The sequence below is a fragment of the Chionomys nivalis genome, chromosome 4, assembly GCF_950005125.1.
Source record: "Chionomys nivalis chromosome 4, mChiNiv1.1, whole genome shotgun sequence".
NCBI lineage: Eukaryota > Metazoa > Chordata > Mammalia > Rodentia > Cricetidae > Chionomys > Chionomys nivalis.
Window position 1 is genome coordinate 55,155,409 of NC_080089.1, and position 21,688 is coordinate 55,177,096.

At 36.2% G+C, this 21,688-nt stretch overlaps 1 protein-coding gene across 3 annotated transcripts in view; it reads right to left on the bottom strand.

The window, feature by feature from the left end:
• The window catches only part of Peak1 (pseudopodium enriched atypical kinase 1), a 211,902-nt gene that overhangs the window by 100,613 nt on the left and 89,601 nt on the right, over positions 1-21,688 (bottom strand). For 2 of the 3 annotated variants that reach the window (XM_057766599.1, XM_057766598.1), the window contains exon 3: positions 14,982-15,139. The exons of the other annotated variant lie outside the window; for it this stretch is intronic. The gene's annotated coding sequence lies outside the window, so the exon portion shown is untranslated. The remainder of the gene's footprint in view (positions 1-14,981; positions 15,140-21,688) is intronic. 3 annotated transcript variants of the gene reach the window in all.

Genomic DNA, 21,688 nt, shown 5'->3' on the forward strand with positions numbered 1-21,688 from the left:
TGAACCAACTCTCGGGAGTCAAACAGTATTTAAAAAAAAAAAAAAACAAAATTAATCAAAATTGTAGACTCAAACATAAACATAAAATTCTCCTATGAGATATTCCAGTGGCACACAAAAAATAACACACCACAGAAAAGTGAGATTGATTTCAGTAATAAAAATATTAAATTATTACCTATGTAATTCACCATACTAAAAGTTCAAAATAAAAACCGTAAGTTCACGCAAAAAATTCATTTCATAAAACACAGATCTATCATATGAAAATGCTCAGCACCCTGGAAATAAAGGAAATTTCTTCTTCAAGATTCAAGAGCATCTGCAAACAAACCAGGCCCATAACTCGGCCAGTATCACACCCCATTATAAAAGACTGTCTTCACCCTGCTGAGAAAGGGGGTGGAGCAAGGAAATGTGATGTCACTGCTCCTACTCTCATCTCCACTAAATATCTGACAGTGAAAAATAGAGGCAAACTGCTGAAAAGAAAAATGTCATTTGTACAAAACATACTATATATTATCAATACTTTTCATAATCCTAAGTATGAAAAAACTGCTTTTACAATTACTAACTGAAGATTTTAGGATACAAAGGCAACATAAAAAATCAACTCCATTTCTACAAACAGATGATATATTAAAAGAAAGTAAAAATATATTTTAGTGACACAAGGTAGTATTGCCCATGTCACAGACCGGATCTCTATAAGCTTACGATCAGCCTGGGTGACACAGGGAGGACCCTGTGTCAAAAGAACAAACAAAACAAATGAACTAAAACCCCAAATCAAAGGGGGTAAACCTACAAATCCTTTTTAAAGTGGCTTCAGAAAACAAAAACTAATGAATTGTAAATCCTTGGGTATACAGTTAAGAAAACAGGTACAGGTTGGTATGTTGAGAAGTCCACACTGACGAGGCAGGCACAGTGCACATACCTTTAATTCTGTTATTTGAGAGGTTGAGAAAGGAAGATAATGGGCTCATGGACAGATTGAGCAACATAGAAAGGCCTGCCTCAGCATGTGCATGTCTGCATGCATGCGTGTGTGTGTGCATGCGCACGCATGCACAGGCACGCACACACACATACTCCTGAAACACTAATAAAAGTTTAACAACTTAAATAAATGGAAAAGCATACTATGTTCTTCAATGTTCAACAAAAATGTCAGTTTTCCTCAAAATGATTCCTAGATGTAATAGAATCCCAAAGAAATTTCTTTTCTTAAACAATATTTCATGGGCATTTCTCTATGTGAATGAATATTCTCCTATAACATCATTTGTAATAGTTCTATACTCTTTGATTTCCCAAATTTATCCCAAGATTACTCACCCACATGTTTAAAGTGTTTCCAATATTTCTCTGCTACAAACAAGATGTAGTACCTATTCTTCTACCTTAATCTTTGCACAAATTTTTGTTATCTTAAGATAAATTGTTAGAAGTACAACTTTCGATTTAAAGGATATATATGAATAATGAATATGCACTTTTCTATTTTTTCAATATATATTTTCAAAATACTGTCTGGAAAAACATTTATCTTTGAATTTTGACTTTAATTTCCTCAGGAAAGCCTTCTCTGATTAGTCCTTTCTCATTATTCAATCTGTAAAGTTATTTGGTCTCATTAAATTATTATTGTATTTATGGACAATATAAGCAATTACTGCTTTAATAATATATTATGCCTGTAAGTGATACCCTAACTATGTCTTTGAGGAAATATTAGAGAGGAAAAAATACAGAGTAATAAACTGATAGGCTGCAAGGCTAGCAGGAAAGCTAAGGTAATTGAGACAAGCGAGTAATTAGAGTTCTATGAAAGCAGCTATTCCAGCGCTCTAGTGAGCCCATTAGAAAGCAATGACTGCAGGTGGAGACTGCATTTTCTGAAGATTTTTCTCAAATTCTGAAAATCATGTCTCACAATGCATGAAATTTCTGACAATCACCTTCTGGCAAATAAGGAGTCTAACAGTCGTTTAGGACCATCTATTGGGCCTTGTTCCCCTGAGACAGGAAATCATATATATTAATTACAAATTAACCAGATTGTGCATTTCTGCAGTCGAAACACCCAAAAATAATTAGCTAGTATCAGTCAGTTATGTCCAATATTGTGAAGATATTTCAATGAAGGAAAATTAATTAGCCCTGTTAATGATGAAACTCATAGGACAGCACGGCAGTGGGCACAGTGATTGGGCCGCTGTTTGATTTAGGAATTACCTGCTAATACTATTGTACAAATTTTATTTTTCTGTCTCAAGTATATTATTTTAAAATATAACAGTTCATGTATTTCTAGACCCCTGCAAACATCAAGCAAACGTAATAAAGCAAGAGCATATTTTACATAACCGTATGTGTCAGACTATATTTAGGCTAAGAGGGAGAATAAACACAATCCATATCTGATTTGTATTTGACAAATACACAGATATAAGCCGCTACTTTGAATGCCTACATGCTGTTCCCATGGCAACTGCATAAACATTTTTCTCACAACACACAGTCATCTTCATTCTTTACATCCCATTATTTCACCTTTTTTTTCATTCTCAAGGGAAAGCCCAATTATTCCCCAGGAAAAATCAATCAATGGTTGTCTTAATCAGTGGCATTTGAAGAGTAGGTGGTACGGTTCTTTTTATGGAAAAGCAGTTTCCGCCAACGCTCTAGCTATGTGATAAAAGACAGGGAGAATAATGCTTGCTTTAGGAAAAGGATGAGTACACATTACAATGAATAACTTTGGAGAGAAATGAGAGTGTACACTGGAAATCCATAGAAGGCTGACCCGAGTGCTCACATACAGCTCCTATTTCTGTTTTCCATGAGCACACTGTGTGATGGAGGCTCTGCTCCAGGGGAAGCACCTTTCCTTCCAACAGAAGCTTTGGCGGTCACACGTAAATTATTTTGCTAATTTCCTAATCAGATGTAATTTACATAGAATGGCTAGCAGCGGGAAGCAAGACAAAGACTGTTGATTTTAAACGGCAACAAAGGAGTATGGAGGAGACCACATCGGCTCCCTCGCCTTGTCCTCCTGAATTTGAGGTAATCATCTCAAATGAGAGAGATGGCACAGTGGATTTTGGCCCTATTAGTGATTTCTCAAAGTCCCTATGGAACAGGGGATCAATAAACATTCTAAGTGCCCAGAACACTCTCGCTCTTAGTCCCTCTGACAGCCAGACCTTAAACGAGAGGGTGGGGTGGGGGTAGGGTTGAACCTAAGGAAACCTACTAAGGATAAGGTGGTATCTGCTGTTCCCTCCTCTGGCCATTCCTGACACTAAGATAGCATCTATTTTGTTATTGTATGCATGGTTTCTTCATATAGGTTACATATGACCAGCCCATCTTATACAGAGCTCTTTTGGATGCTGGGGTGCTTAATAAGCTAAATTATTTATTTAAAAATGTTCGTACATTTTCAGTGTGTGGTGCTCCAGTTAGAAGATTTAACTGTGTTGCAATTTATCTTGTCATTTTAATTACTCTTCTAACCTTGCAGCCTCCACTCCCCAACTTCTACAAAGTTCTATTTCCTACCACCTCATTTACCCCCAATGCTATGATAAAGTAGGAGCCAAGGAGCCAAATTTGGTTTAATTTTTTAGTGAATCATTGTTAAAGACTGACCTTTATTTCAATGGGTTATCTCTATACCTTTGTTAAAAATATATTCTCTTTCTTTCCTTCTCCACTTCTTCGCCTCTCTAAACGGTTTATTCTTGTATGCTATGAATATGTTTTATTGCCATTGGTTAATAAAGAAGCTGTTTTTGGTCAATGGCTTAACAGAATATAGGCAGGCTGGAAGATTACATACAAACACACACACACAATGAGAGAGAAGACAGACACCCAAGAACATATTCATAGGGCTGGAGAGATGGCTCAGTGGTTAAGAGCATTGCCTGCTCTTCCAAAGGTCCTGAGTTCAATTCCCGGCAACCACATGGTGGCTCACAACCATCTGTAATGAGGTCTGGTGCCCTCTTCTGGCCTGCAGGCATACACGTAGAAAGAATATTGTATACATAATAAATAAATAAATATTAAAAAAAATTCCTTAAAAAAAGAACATATTCATAAACCACCAGTTTGGTGGTAAAATATAAAATAATAGAAATGGGCTAATTTAAGATTTAAGAGCTAGCTAGCAACACGCTTATGTGACTGGCCAAGCAGTTTTTGAAATAATATAGTTTCTGTGTGGTTATTTTGGGTTTGGGCATCTGGGAAACAAATGAGCAGTCTTCACCAACAGTTTGGCCCCCAAGTGGGTCTGTGAGCAACATGTTACAAATTGCTTAATGGTGACACAGACCCGTTGTGACCCTGGAGCTGGGGCAATGGGCATGGATCTCAGTGGCAGCGAACATACCTCCGCCATGTTGGACTGGATGGAGCCAACAGGCAGGATGCCAGAGTTGGTTCTAGTCATGCCTGCTTAGCATTTTGGGGGAAAAAGCACTCCTGGTCAGAAAACAATTACAGTCTCTGCCAACACACCTCCATGCACTTCTTAATTACTATAAAAATTTGTTTTACTAGGATGGACTGGGTTTCATTTAGTCAATAGAACAGTTGAAATCATAGCAATAAGACCTAACCCAAAAGTTGAGCACAGGATCTATATTCATTGGGGTCACGTTTGATTTCCTTAATAAGTATAGGTCTTCAATATAGACTCAATACCTATTTTCAATTTATAGCCAAATATTTCATATTTCACGGTGTTACTGTTTTATATATTTTCAACTTCTAGTTATTAACAGTAAGCAGAAATTTGATTTTTATATGATGTTGAATTATGAAACTTTGTTATTGCAACTATTGTCAGTTCTAGACTTTTTTGTAGATTCTCTTAAATTTTCTGTACAGAAAATGATTTAGTTTGCAAATACAGAGAGCTTTGTGTTTTCTTTGGTGAGCTGGCTATGGCATCCTTGCCTTGTTCTCAATCTGACAAAAGAAGCATATAGATAGATGTTCACCTCTAAGACAGCTGGCTATAGAATGTGTATATGTCCTTTGCCAGGTTAAGGAAATTCTTCTACCTCTAGTTGCTGAGACTATTGTTTCTTGTATGGTTGTTTTTTTAAATTATGAACTTACATGGCATCTAACTATTATTGTTTTTTTCACTTGGGTCAGGGACTCACTCTGTATCTCAGGCTGGCTTTGAACTTACATGAGACACCATGCCCAGAAATACCTAATTTTAAAATAGAAAATCATACCAGAGTTGTTTTCATTTGTTGAGATGGAGAATTGCATTGACGTTTTTCATGAAGATTAAAGGAACCTAAATTCTTAGGCTAAAACTCACTTAGACACAATGTATTATCAATTTTACTTGTTGCTGGGTTAGGTTTGCTAATATTTTCTTGAGGATTTTCTGTGCCCATGGCTTTAGTGTCCTTTTCATCAATGTATTTAACATGTTTAGTACAATACTAATTTCACAAAATGAGTTGGAAAGTGGGGCTGGAGAGATGGCTTGGTAGTAACTACAACTGTTCAGGCAGAGGACCATGGTTCAGTTCCCAGAACACACATGAATGAACAGGCATTAGCAGCTGCAGTTCCAATGGATCAGCTACCCTCTTCTGGCTTCTATGGACACCAGACATGCATGTAATATACTCACATACATGCAGGCAAACAATTCATACACACAAAATAAAACTTTTAAGTTATTAAAAAATGGGTACAAAGTGTTTTATCTTCTTTTCTTAGCAAAATTTGAATGGAATTGGTAGCTTATTAAATATTTTATTGATTTGGGTTTCTAGCAAAAGGCATCTGGGCCTAGAATTGTCTTTAATAGAAAATGCAATGTCAATGTTAATTTCTTTGATACCTACAAGACTCTATATGGTCTATCAAGAAATGTTTTCTTAGTTGGGCAATGATGGAACACGCCTTTAATCCCAGCACTTGGGAGGTAGAGGCAGGCAGATCAGTGTGGGTTTAAGACCAGCCTGGTCTACAAGAGTTATTTCCAGGACAGCTAGTAGTACTGTTATAAAGAGAAATGCTGTCTCGAAAAACCAGAAAAAAGGAAAAAAAGTTTTCTTTAAGGTTATTCATTTCTGGGCATGATGTTTTGTTAATAGAATTCTTTTATTGTCCTTTCATATGTGTAAGATTTGTGCTATTTCCCCATTCATTCTTTTAATAATTTATGGCTTCTTTGGGGCCAAAGGGAAAATTTATTTATCTTTTCAAAGAATCATCTTTTGGTTCTTTATTGTTTTTGTTTTCTACTAATTTTAGTAATTTTTTCTTCATTAATTCCTTCCTAAATTGCTCTGGGCATAATTTTTCAGCTTTTTCTATTTTCACAACAAACATTTAAGTCTTAGTTTGAGTCCCTTTTACTTTGTTAATTAAGCACTTAATGCTTGAAATCTCTCAGCGCTTCAGCAATATCCCACAATTTTGAGATGCTGAGGTTTCATTTTCATGAAATTAAGAATATTTTATCATTTCCCTTTTGAGTTTTTCTTGGACCCGTGGGTTATTTAGAAGTAGGCTGCCAGGGCTGGAAAAAGAACGGAGTTGGTAGAACACTTATTTAGAATGTGTGACGCCCTAGGTTTGATCACTAGAACTAAAAAGAGCAGGTGATGTGGCAATTGTCTGTAATTCCAACGCTCAGTAAATAGAGGCAGGAGTATCAGAAGTTCAGATCATCTTTGGCAAGATGCAGGCAGGGAAGTTCTAGGCCAATATGGACCATATGAGACCTTATTTTCTACAGAGGTAAGGATTTTTCAGATATTGTTCTGTACTAACTTACCACTGATTAACCCAATCAACTGCTGGTAGACAGACACTCGTGTGATTTCCATCTTTTGGTTTTGGTGAGTACTCCTGCTACAAACATTTGTGTAAAATGTTTGAGACTGGTTTCAATACTTTTCCATGTACACCAAACATCAGAACAGCCGTGTCACATAGCAATTCCACACTTACCTTTGTGTGTGATGAAACACCAACCTTTTACACAATGACAAACATTTCGTATTTCCATTAGCAATACATAAGGCTCAAACTTCTTTATGTTCCTGCCAAAGCTTATTCTCTTGTGTCTTCTTTCATCACACATCAAAAGGGAATGATAACTGAAGTGTTTGTTATTATAGCTCTCCTCACCAGTGTGAAATAGAATCTCACTGGGGCTGTTTTGGTTTGTGAATACCTGCCTGATAATTGGGGAAGATTGCATAAGTATCCAGAAGTCTTGGTGCCTTTACTTTCTTGGCAGATGTACAGTGGAATACAGAAGAAAAACCAACACCCCCCCCCCCCAAAAATAAAGATCCTGATGGTATTTCCTCCTCTTTGCATCAAAACAAAGGCTCTGTGTATTGTTTCCCTTTTGGTACAAGGTGTGCAATGACCTATAATACATCATTAGTGTGTGCTATAGCACCTAATTGTATTTTTTTGCTTGCTTGTTTGTTTTTCTTTTTTACATAGCAAACCAATAAAAGGAAGTAAAAGCCAGGCCTGACTCCAAGAAAAAGAAGTTTTGTTAGTGATAAGCTTCTTTTCATTTCTGTAACTGGCATTTTTAGATGGGTTTTGCTGTGATGACCAAGTACCAGAATTTTTATTCTTTAAAAAGGTATAAACCAGAATGATAATGGGATTTCTCTCCTACTTTATTTAGCTCCTAATACATGGACATTATTTCAGAATTAAAGTACTATTGGGGTTGGAAAGGAAAAGTCTGTTTAATTACCAGAATTTTTGCACCTTCTAAAAAGTTTTACAATATTTCACCATCTAAAAAGATGGAGGATAAGTTGGAGAAATGGTTTAGGGATTACAAGAAATGGCTCTTTTGCCAGAGTACCTGAGTTCAATTCCTAGCACCCACTAGTGACTTACAATCATCTGTAAGGGGACCAAACACTCTCCTCTGTCCCTCACAGGCATCAGCATGCACATGGCATACAAACATACACATAAAATAACGAAAGAAAAAATTAAAACAGAGAATGACTTTCCCTTCAAACAGAAATGAAGTGAGTGGTGTCTGCATTTATTCCGCTCTTCCATCACTCGCATGTTCAGAGACATTCTGATTGTTATCAGCTTCAACATTTACTGCTAATTACAGCTGGCACAATGGATCAAAAGATGAAAATGTGTTCTTAACATCCACATTAATCATCTTGGTCACAACTGCTACAAGTCCTGACCTTTTTCCAACACTCCTTTCCTGAGTTAGGCACTAAGCGAAGTCATTTCTAAAGAAAACTAAAAATAATAACAAAAAACCATCAAACCAAACCCTCAAAACCTGTCCAGAGAAATACCCAACGTCGGGGTGATTTTACCATGCTGTTCTGGGAGGTGAACTGTTTCCCACACAGCACCACGGCAGTCTTACTGCACAGTACTGTCCAGCATTGTCTTGCTGGCCATGTAATCATAGAAGCAGACTTTCTATATGATACATTCATCTCTTGGTAATTTACTGCAAATTACTTCTAATGCAATTATTCCAACAGTAAAGAATTTCAAAAACTTAAGAGTAGATATGCCCATGGATATGGTTGTTTGCCAACAAAAGTCTGGAAAAATACATCTGAAAACTAAAGAATGATAGGGTCACATTCTTCCAAACCACAGTGAGATTTAAGACATCAGTGGCTCTCTATGTAGCAAGAACAAAGACATAACTCAAGTGCATATCTCCACTACTGACTTAGAGAATATCACTGACTTTTTTGTTCTATTTGTATATGAGATAAAAATAACATATCTTTTATGCTATTTAAAGCACAAGCTGGATGCAAAGCATTGAAAAGTTCTGTAATGTTATAAGGAATATACAACTGGCCACAGGCCTGTTACTTGGCATTATTGACATTTTGGTGATCATCTTTCCCAACTGTCCACAGTTAAGATAATAATCTATAGTTTTTTTTTTAAATATTTATTTATTTATTTATTATGTATACAATATTCTGTCAGTGTGTATGCCTGCAGGCCAGAAGAGGGCACCAGACCTCATTACAGATGGTTGTGAGCCACCATGTGGTTGCCGGGAATTGAACTCAGGACCTTTGGAAGAGCAGGCAATGCTCTTAACCACTGAGCCATCTCTCCAGCCCAAAAATCTATAGTTATACATACTGAGTATGTATAAGTTATTGATGAAATAAAAATCTTAAGTTATTGATAAAATAAAATAGACGCTGCAAAAAACCAACTATACACCTTCATGAGGGTTTTACTGATTTGCAACAACAACGCTGTTAATAGCAATGCTGTCTCCTTATGCGCAACTAGGTATAAATAAACAACTCAAGTAGGTTCTGTTTAGATCTTTACAAAGTAGAGTAAAGTCAAAGTAGAGTAAACTTGTGGCTTAGAGTTCAGGGAATGGAGTCAGGCAGATCTAGATCTGTCTTTAGCTAGTCATTTGATGGTAGTCAATTTGATAAACTTCTTTGACAATAAGTTTCCCATAAAAGTAAAATGAACTCTTCAAGAACAGCCAAGTCAAGCAGGGTCATAAGAATTAAGGCTAATGCTCAGAATCAACACTTAGGTCTTTCCAGCATTCTAAGTTGACAATGTTTTTTGTTTTTTTTTTTTGTTTGTTTTTTTGTTTTTCGAGACAGGGTTTCTCTGTGGTTTTGGAGCCTGTCCTGGAACTAGCTCTTGTAGACCAGGCTGGTCTCGAACTCACAGAGATCCGCCTGCCTCTGCCTCCCGAGTGCTGGGATTAAAGGCGTGCGCCACCACCACCCAGCTCTAAGTTGACAATGTTTTGACTTGAAGTGAGGCCTTTGAAAGGTAATTAGGTCAGGAGGGTGAGTCCTGATGAATGGATTAGTGCCCTTAGACAAGAAACCCTAGAAAACTTGTTTGTGCCTTCTGTAAAGATACAGGGAAAGAAACCATTCATGAGCCAAGACAGACACTCTCACGAGTCTAGTCCATGAGTGCCTTTATCATAGACTTTCTCGCCTTCAGAAGTGGGAGAGATAATTTTCTGTTCTTTGTAAGTCGTATAGAGAAAGGCATTTTCTTTTAAAACGACCCGATTAGACCAAAGCAGAATGTGCTGGTTTGAATAAGACGTCCTCAACGTGCAGAGAGTAAAAGATTTTGAAACACTACTAAATGAGATGTCTTCATCAAATTCCTTCCCTCCGGGCTCAGGGAGCTATGCAGAAGAGGAGGCAGAAAGTCTGGAAGTGCCAGAGGGTGTGGATGACTCCAAGAAAACAGTGTCTCCCAGATACATCAAGCCTGATGTCCACATAAATTCGGACTGCGGCAGCAGAACAAGGCCTGCACAGAACAGGTCCCAGAGCTGAGAGGGAGAGGCAGGCACAGGCTTTCACCCCTAACCAAGAAGCTATCTCCAATTGACATTCATTTGGAAAGGAAAAATTAGCTTGCTCCAAAGAAGTCTCACTGCGTATATCAGCCGCACTTAAGAGTAGGCTCCATGCCCAGAAGCAGAGAGCCAACACAAAACAAATCCTGGTATTTTTTAGACTGTTTTACTCACATTACTTTGTTCGGGCATTTTTTGTTTGCTTTACTGGCATTGTGCCTGTGTATTATGGTTTCCAATTTTGTATTGTTATAGACTTTGTTTTCTGTGTGTGCATTTCTTTTTATTATAATTATTCTGGCTTGTTTGTTTGCCTGTTTGTTTTCTAAAGAGACAGAGAAAGTTAAGTCAAGGAGTTGTGTGGGTGAGGAGGTGGGGAGGATCTGAGAGCAGTTGGAGGAGGGGAAACTGTGATCAGAATATACTGCCTGAAAAAAAATTTTACAATAAAAAAAATGTCACCCACAGTCTCTGGTATTTGAATATTTGGGCCCGATTGGTGGCACTCTGTGGGGAAGGCTAAGGAGGTGTGGCCTTATTGGAGGAAGTATGTCACTGGAGACAGGCTTTGAGAATTTAAGGACTGCTATTTCAAGACCGTTCTCAATGATTTCTATTTGTGTTAAAATTATGCGCACTCAGCTTGCTTGTCCTGCTGTCGTGCCTTCACACTGCCATCATGAACTCTAACTCTCTGAAATCATGAGCCCTAATAAACTCTTTCTGTTCTGAGCTGTCTTGGACAATGGGGTTTTATCACAATAGAAAGGCAACTAATATAAAACATATTAAAAGCTGATGCTAATGCTTGACATCTGGTAGGCATTCAATAACACTAGTTACTATTATTTTAAGTAGTTTTTACTGGGCAAAGTAAACATAGGCTTCCTTTTATATGGTTGGAAGTATTGCAATGGATACTTTCACGGCCTATCAAGCTTTACAGGTTCGGGGCAGATAGAGCTTTCAGTGGACTCTTCTTCTACCCATCCATAGGATCACAGCTTACAGCTAATGAAATAAACTTAAAACTAGATGCTTGACTTAACTTGAGCATTAAAGTTAAGTTTGACTTAACCTTAATATTACGGAATTAGAACGTCATCCTTTACATTATATCTTCTCTAAAGTGACCATATAGTTTATTCAACTGAAAACCTAAATTTCTTTTGATGTAAAAAAGAATAATTCTGAGAACTGTATAACTGAATCTTATTTAAATCTTTTTAGACTGTGGACTTGAGACATATGGCTTATAAGGCCAAAAAGATACTATATAAATATAGATGGTCTTTAACTCTAGGTATCCAGCCTGGTCTACAAGAGCTAGTTCCAGGACAGGCTCCAAAACCACAGAGAAACCCTGTCTCGAAAATAAAAAAAAAAAAAAAAAAAAAAAAAAAAACCCTCTAGGTATCTCCTAGACATTGGGGTAAATGGAACAAATAACCTAACTCTTCTGCTTTACTTTATAGAGAAGTAAAGCATTAAACTGTTCCCTTTTAATATCTTAACCATGACAACAAATCCAGTAGTTTAAAACATGGCAATTAGTGAGTAGAGAAGTACAGCTGACACTGTCAATTTTAATGATCCTACCCAAAGTTATCGAAAAACATTCAGAAATGGATGTGAATACCATTAGGAATTCTAAAACATGGTAAACATATCACAATAAAATGTGACAATGTTGTGTGGTTTTCATCTGGAAATAATTAAAAATTATAGAAGTAGATATACTAAAATATAATAAACTTACTTTAATAATGGAGCAAATATAATTGTTTCTCATGTATTATACCTGAATGAGTGAACTCTGAGTACTTTGTTTTTTATTTTTTTATTATTTGTTTGTTTTTAAAGATTTATTTATTTATTGGTGTACAGTGTTCTGTCTGCATGTATACCTGAAAGCCAGAAGAGGGCGCCAGATCTCATTACAGATGGTTATGAACCACCATGTGGGTGCTGGGAAAATCAAACTCAGGACCTCTGGGACAACAGCCAGTGCTCTTAACCTCTGAGCCATCTCTCCAGCCCCGCACTTTGGTTTTTAGTTGTATTTGAAAGGTTGCTCTCTAGGACTTTAAGTTTTTGTTTTTGTTTTTGTTTTTTTTTAAATAGTGGTTGAAGACTAGGAAGAATTAACTGGACATTTACAAAGGGATGAATGTGACTACATAACTATGAAAGACAAGATCATAGAGAAGCTCTAACCACAAATACAACTGGAGAATTTTTTTAAAATCAGTGCAGGAAAGAGTAATTAGAACATCCATTCATGCTTTGGTACATGATTTATGGACTTAAATAATTTCTTTACAACAAGTCCTATATTTGTTAGAATCATCAGGACTAGTACGGAATACCGACAACTGATCAGCTTTTCACACTTGCTGCATTCGACAGCAAGGAAGTGGGTCTGGTCAATTCATCTCATTTACTAATACACAGTACTCAAGCAAACAAATGGCTACCCTCAAAATCAAATGACAACCGGATTAAAGAGACCACTCAGTTGTTAAGGCATTTGCTGTGTATGCATGAAGACCTACATTCAAATTCAGAGTGCCCACATAAATGTTGTATAGGTGTGGCAGCCCTCCTATAATCCCAAGGCTTGGGAGGCAAACACAAGGCCAACCGGCTAGCTAGCCTCAATGAACTGGCAAGATCTGGGTTCAACTGATAACCACTGCCTGTGGAAGTTAAATTTTAATGATCATCAAACTGACACAATCTAGAATCTCCTGGAAACAGTTTCTGGAACTGTCCAGGTCATGCTAGCCTGTGTGCGTATCTTTGTACATTAACTGAGGTAGAAAACCTACCCACTGGGGGTTGCATTATTCCCTAGGCAGGGAGATCCTGAGCTGCAGAACACTGGAGAACTTGAGCTGAGCATAAGAATGCGTGTGTTGATTTTCTCTCTGCTCTAGATTGTGGATGTGATTCAAGCTCCTGCAACGATGGACTCTTACTTGAAACTGAGAACTTAAACCCTTTCTCCCCTAGGTTGGCTTTGCCAGGGTATTTTAATACAACAACAGAAATGAAACAAAAGCAATGCTCCATAAATTAGGTGAAGAGTCCTGAGGTAGATCTGATGTCAACTGTGGGAACACGTACGCACACACCCACTTGTATTCACAGACCACAATCAAAGTTATGGTTCAGACACCATAAGAAGCTGCAAATATATGAATCTTTATAAACATGCATTCAAACAATTTTGGTCTAAGATCAAGAGTTAAGAAACTGATTATCCCAAGTCTCCAGACGTGTTCTCAGCCTTGCTTGGCATCTAACAGTCTTTTAAATATCAAAAGAAGAAAAACTTCACAGCCTCTCCAAATCTCTTTTTTTCTATTCTGGATGCTCTATTGTTTTTTTAAAGGTAGAAAGGGTCAAAAAGAAAATAAATATGAAATTACAACTTTAAACATGAAAGAACAGATCTGATATCAGGTAAGGAAACTAAAATAAAACTCAGAAGGTAATTGTGCAAAATCTTTAAGGCATTGGTCTTATTTGGTGGAAAGGGAAAACATGTTTGAACGACAGACAATATAGATCATATTCCTTTCCATTAAGTTTATGCTCTTGTAAGAAGCTGGAGTAAAGAACCTAAAAATTCCTTTGAACAAACATTAAGAACCAAAGAAGCCTGACAGTTAAGCTGTGAGATAACCAATTTCCTAGGCGGGCAGAGGCGGTGACGTCCACCTTTATTTATTTATTTTCTAGTTATGAATGATGGCTCATGCCTTTAATCCCATCATTTAGAAGTTCCATGCCAGCCAAAGCTATACAATGAGACCCTATCTCAAACATAAGTAAGTAGGTAAATAAATAATAAGAGCAGTTTTCTGACTGTGCCACATTTCTTGTTTGTTTCTACCAAAAGCCACAGCATAGAAATAATCCCCTTTCTCTCTTATTTCAGTAACAGTTATTGGGTTCCTTTCTTATTTTCTTTGTGGAATACTACTGATTATCTCCTTAAAAGATAGTTGCACCTAGTGGTGGTGGGGCACTCAGAAGATAGGAGTTCAAAACCAACCTCAAATCACAATCACAGTCACACACACACACACACACCACACCCCATCTCAAAGCAAAAAAATAAATAAATAAATAAATAAATAAATAAATAAATAAATAAATAAATAATCCAGGCTGGCGATGCCTGCCAATGGTGGAGTGAACATCCGGTTACACGCTGGGCCAACTCTAGCACCAAAGCAGGGAAACTGATTGCTATCATAGAACTAATGATTATAAAACTGGCAACTATTTTTTTTTTTTGAGGGTTTTTTTTAATCAGGGTGGATCTCTGTGAATTCAAGGCCAGCCTGGTCAACAGAGCAAGTTCCAGAACCGCCAAGGCTGAGAAACCCTGTCTCAAAAAAACCAAAACCAAAATTGAAAAAAAAAACAAAAACAAAAAACCCAACAGTTTCTTTCATAGTTTGGCAGTTGTCTGGCCAATATTCAAACTTAAAAAGGAGTGCTTTCTATGCTTTCTAGTGCCCTAAAACTTTTGTGGACAACATGCTAGGAGAACGCTGGTTACCATTTGACTCTGAAGCACTTTGTTCCTTCTGGTGACCAAGATAGTTTAGCAGCAAGTGTTACATTCCTTTAAAATTTCAAAGTGATTCAAATCTTCTTATGATGAATGGCCTTTCTTCCTTGCCTCTCATTCCTGTATTCTAAAGGTACCAGTGTTTCCTGCAAGAGAAAAAAATAAAGACGTAAGTTGAAGGGCCAAGTAATTTAAAATACATTGAATTTGTTTCTTTGTCTTTGGATATTCTGAATTTTACCCTCACCCAGTAGAGTTATGAGTCATCTAATTAACTTAAAAAGTAACTTCCTTATTTAGGTGGAGACAAATACAACCTCACACACTTGAGAACTCCGGTCATACTTACAAACCAAGTATCTTAAAGAACCTAAAGAATACTGATGTTAAAGATTTTGTAAAATTTCATTTGATTGTCCTGAGACTCATTTTTACAAGAAACATGTTAGTATTTATTGACTGAGAAATATTTGCTCCAGCTATCTCCAAATGCAAATTTTTTTAAATATTTATTTATCTATTATGTATACAATATTCTGTCTGTGTGTATGTATGCAAACCAGAAGAGGACACCAGACCTCATTACAGATGGTTGTGAGCCACCATTTGGTTGCCGGGAATTGAACTCAGGACCTTTGGAAGAGCAGGCAATGCTCTTAACCACTGAGCTATTTCTTCAGCCCCTCCAAATGCAAATATTTAATTAGCCACTTAGCAATTTGAAATTCAAGGATAAAATATATTTATGAACAGGCTGAAGATACAAAATTATAATTTTTTTTTTTTACCTACTTATGACTTTTGGGAATCCAGTTTAAGAGTTCTAAACTGGCGAGATCCCCAATATGGTTTTTGCACAACAACAATAAAGAAAAATGACTAGAGGAGAAACTGAAAGATGAATATTATCACTCTAAGGTGATTCCTGGGGCTTGGGAGACGGCTCAGCTGTTAGAGGCTAGGCTTACAAATAAAATAGAAATGATTCCTGATTATGCTTCTCCAGTATAAGATTAAATCCTCCAATACATATCAAAATTTAAAAAGCACTTTAAAAAAAGAGAGGTTTTGGAAAGTAGTCTATCAAATGCTATCTAAACTGAACACAGCTATGTTATTCTTAATGTATTTTACAGTATTCATAACATTAATGTGACACAATATTGAGCAGTAAGTATGTAGGAATTATCAAAATATTTAAGTCTTGAAGAACAATATCAAAATTATTTAGTCTTTTTTCCACTATAAATCCTTAGAAAAGAAAAATGCACTTTATGTTACTTTTAGTTTTAAAATTGAGTAAGAAAAAGTACACAGAGACAGAAAAATAATTCCCCAAGGGTAGGTTTCAGCTACTCCTACACTACCTGCCTGTAAGTTCCCCAAATTATTTTTGCTGATTATTTTATTCTTGGACTTGAAGATGACCTATTATAATATAGTCTAATTTCACCCCCAAATACAAAATGGAAAGTAGTAAAAACTTTAATTCAATCTTCTCATTTCAAATGTTTGATTTCTAGATAGGTTAGTTAGGATCTTAAATATTCATGTACTCTAAAACTGATTCTTAATGGAGAGTTTGGTCCATTTATGTTTAATGTAAATATTGAAATGCTTGGGTTCAAAAATACCATTTAAATGTTTCCTATTTTTTCTGTTTCTGTTCCTTATTTGTTTTGTTTATCTTTTATTGCCTTAGTTTCAGTAAAATATTTTTCAGTGCTTTAATTTAATGGCATATAGATCACAATATGCATTCTCAAATTATCACAATTTATTTAAAGTTACTAACAAGCAAATCAGAATCTTGAAATATCTGTCATATACTTTAATTCTCCCTTTAATATTGCAATCACATATTAAATTCTATATGCATTATAAAACCAGTCAGCTGTCTTTTAGCAAAATACAAAAAGAAAGACCTTTTACATTTCATCTCTTCCATAGAACTAAGTTTCTACCTAATACCATACCTCTCAATTTAAAAATTCTTAGCATTTTAATAATATACTTATATTGACAATGGACTACCTAATTTTTTATTTGTCCTAATTTGTATTTTTTATTTTTTTGTTTTTTTGTTCCCAAAGGATACATTCTTTGAAAACAGATTTTTACGGTAAGACCTTTTTAAAGCTGGATGTGGTAATGCTACCACTTAAGACACTGACATCAAGTTCAAGGCTTGAGTCTGGGCCTACCATTAGTGGCATAGTGAGACCCCGTGTCAAAATAAAGGGATGCAAAGTACAGCTGAGTAGTAGAGGCCAGAGAACATTTTTGTGGGACTGGTTCCTCTCCTTCCACCTTTACCAGAGTTTAGATGTGGAGGTCAAAGAAGAATGTGCAAGAGTCTGTTCTTTCTTTCTACTAATGGGTGTCAGGTATTAAATTCAAGCCTTCAGGATTGGCAGCAAGCACCTTTAACCACTGAGCCATTTCATAGGCCCTATTCTAAGCTTCTTAACCATACTGAGTTTTGAGTTATTGCTTACTGACTTCAACATTTAGATTGTTCTTTTGTCTTTATTGATAATTTATTCCTGTTTCATCACAATATAGAAATTTCTAATACAGATGAAACAATGAGGGTAATAAGCTGCAGTCACCCTAGACTTTATCTTTGAATGATGCTCACTTCTCTTCTAAAGTACAGGAAACACTAGTTCTAGATACCTTCAGGTTCTGGAAACTTAGTTTTATCTTATTAAAAAGGATATTTTTAAGTTTCCCCCTTAATTCAGAGATAAATCTTTAAAGCCTTAGACATAGCATTTACTTTTATTTTTTATTTTATTTTTTTTTTTATTTTTTATTTTTTATTTTTTTTGGTTTTTCGAGACAGGGTTTCTCTGTGGTTTTGGAGCCTGTCCTGGAACTAGCTCTTGTAGACCAGGCTGGTCTCGAACTCACAGAGATCCGCCTGCCTCTGCCTCCCAAGTGCTGGGATTAAAGGCGTGTGCCACCACCGCCCAGCAGCATTTACTTTTAAAGTAGAACATTTCTGAGCTTGAATTGGAAAATCTGTTGAATTTTAAAAACAAACAAAGAAACAAAAACTACTCTATCTTGGAAGGTCTCAAATTCCAAATCTGATCATTCAATGAATTAAAAGGAATTTTTTATGTAAATTTTCAGGCTCCCTGATTTTTGGGGAGTTACAGCACCAAATTCCAGAATTTGCACAGAGTTGTACAGGAGTAACCTATAAATGTAGAATTAAAATCTATATCATGACAATTTTGTTATTATATAATTGTATATGTGCAATAACATCTTTATAGAAAATACACTCTAAAGCAGTGGTTCTCAATCTCCCTATGTATCAACCCTTTAATACAGTTCCTCATGTTGTAGCGACCCCAACCATAAAATTATTTTGTTGCTATTTCACAACTGTAATTTTGCTAATGTTATGAATTGTAATGTAAACATTTTCCAAGACAAGATTGTCAAGGGGGTCAAGACTCACAAGTTGAGAACCACTGCGTGAAAGTATTCAGAGGTAACGGATCAAAGTAGGTTACTCTTACGTGATTCAGGAAACACATTTTGTAACTTGTTTGTGAAGGTATGTTATAAAACGGAAAAATATAAATAAACCCTGTCAGTTCTAAAATAATTGAAGAATAAGCATTTCTGTGGACAGTTATTTTTACTGTGCTGTTTGACTATTTATAAAACATGTTAGCATATTAGATATCAATGAAAATTAGACAGTAAATTCTTTTTTATCTAACCACATATAAATAAATTACATATTAGGTATCAATGCAAATTAGACAGCAAATTCATCTTTCATCTAACCACATATAAATAAATTACATACTTAGAACCAATATGGTTAAAGTCAGTGTTTTAAGAAAAGACACAAACTTTCCTTTCATAGTTATATTCTAAAGAAGAAGAAGGAACGGAGGAGGAACCAGACAACGACATGACAAGTTTCCAATGGTAATAAATGCTCTGAAAAAATAAAATTGGTGTCAAAGTATAAATTACAAGATGGAGGCTCATTATGTATTTGTTTAAGGTTTTTTATGATATGACTTCATTATGCAATTCTAGGCTATCTTAGATCTCACTATGCAGACCAAGCTGGCCTTGAACTAACAGTTATCCTTCTGCCTCTGTCTTTGCCTCTGCCTCTCAAGTCCTGGGATTATAAGCATGAGCCAAGACAGCCAGCTGAATATGCAATTTTTGGATAGTGCATTCAAAATTGATTTTCAAATAACTGATACACAAGTTGGAACTGAGGAAAATGAGCCAAATATAAGTGGAAACCATTATATAAGAATTTCGTATGCAAGACATACAGGTTACAAGATAATAATGACATATTACGCTCTCAAAAGTATGGCTTGAATAAACTTTATGGACAGAACACCATATTAACTCTGTTTGAGACATATTGTAAATCAGGCGGTGGTGGTGCTCAAGAGGCACGGGGAGGCAGATCTCTGAGTTCAAGGTCAGACTGATCTACAAAATTAGTTCAGGATAGCCAAGGCTTTTCAATATATTTTCTATTCTAACAGGCCAACAGAACTATGTGGAAGACATTCCAGAAGAGCAGGCAATGATAAAAGGCAGATTTGGTCCAGGACTGAAAAGAATAATCCAGAATCTTGTAAGTGCAATTAATATGAAGTTAAAAATCATATATGAAAGAGAACTTTTTGTTCATTAAACCCAGGTCAACTTCAGCACAAAATAGATGTGATGGTTAACAGTGGTTGCCATGACAACTCAACAGCTGCAGAATCACCTAGGAGACAGACCTGTAAGGAAATTTCGAATAGGTTAACTGAGGTGGGAAGAGCTACTCAAAACGTCTGCGTCCTCATTCTAAGGAGTGGGGTTCTGGACCAAAAGTGAACTGAGCATCAGAATTCACCTCTCTTCTTTTTTTTTTTTTTTTTTTTTTTGGTTTTTTGAGACAGGGTTTCTCTGTGGTTTTGGAGCCTGTCCTGGAACTAGCTCTGTAGACCAGGCTGGTCTCGAACTCACAGAGATCCGTTCACCTCTCTTCTTAACAGAGGATGCAATCTAACAGCTGCCAAATGCTTCTGCCATCCTGCCTTCCCTGACACAATGGATTATACCCTCAAAAATGAGCCAAAATAAGCCCTGGCTTCCTCAGGCAGCTTTCACTAGGTATTTTGCCACTGCAATGATAAAAGTAACTAACATGACAACTAAATTTAGAATATGCATATTACTAATTTTAGAACAGTAGTGATAGTCACACTGAAACACAACCCAGGGGACGGAATCTAGTCTGCATGATTAAAGAGAGACAACGTGCAAACTGGTAGAGATGAACTAGATGTCAGTGCCAGTTCTTTAGTTTGCTGAGGATGCCCTGCTGCATTTTGTTTGGTGTGTGTGTGTGTGTGTGAGAGAGAGAGAGAGAGACACAGACAGACAGACAGACAGAGACTGACTCACTATGCTGCTCAGATTGATATCAAAGTCCTCAGCTCAGCCTGAGAAGCTGGGGATACAGGCATATGCCATCATGCCCACCTTCTGATATAACCTTTGGCACTATACTCTCTCTCAAAAGTCCTACAGGTCCAAACATGTTTTACTTTACTATTCAACTTAATAATAGGGAATAATTTTAAGTAAAAATATCATAACTGAAATTCAATGCATCAATCTACCGGGGACCCAACTGGAAACTTTAATCAGACCAAGCAGGCATTGTCAAAGTCATGAGCTATGAGCAAACCCGACTTGCCACCTGTTTATTTATAGTCTGAAAGCTGAAAATAGGTTTTTTTTTATTTTAAAACAATTGGAAAAAGCAAAATGAAAGTATTTTGAGCACCAAAATTATATGAGACTTGAATTTCACTGTCTATAAATACGGTCTCCTAAGAACATAGCCAGTTCCTTCGTTTATGTCATCTACGGTTGCTCTTGAACTATATAAGGGTGAGGAGTCATGAGAGCATAGTAAATTAGCTGTCTACGAAGCCTAATGTTTGCCAATTCCTGACATAGTCTGAGTTCAATATCTCTACCCGCTAACATCACAGGAATATATTTTAAAATACTAACGACCTTCATTGATTCTTTCGTGGGTTTTTGCTTTAATTTTCCATTTTCTTTTCTTTTTTTCTTTTTGTTTTTTGTTCTTTGGCTAGAATAAGAGAGTGAGAGATTGCGACACATAGAGACAGACAGACCATGAAGTTAGGAGGGTAAGGAGGTGGAGAAAATGTGGGAGGAGTATGGGGGGGAAACATGATCAAGTTATATTATATAAAAAACTAAATAAATTAAACTATAGATCAAATAGTTTATTTTAGTCCTTTCCCTTGTCACTATTAGTCATTTACATTTTTATGAAAACATTAAATACTATTTTTATATTTACAGAATTTTTATATTTTACAGTTATTTTCCAATAATATAAAGTCAATTTTAAATTCTCAAGAAAACTTTTTCCTTGATTTATAACGTTTTTTAGGTATGAAACATTTTTTTCTGTCCAGTCCCGATTTAAAGTTGTGATGGGTTCTTGAGTAGATATATAAGTACTATTTTCCACAGTAGACACAAGATTATTCATAGCAACAGTGAGGAGAACGGAGTTTTTTGACAGCTATGGAATTCTGCAAAGGTGTTAAAGCTCATTGTGGAATGATGTGACCTCTGCTTTTGACCATCAGAGAATA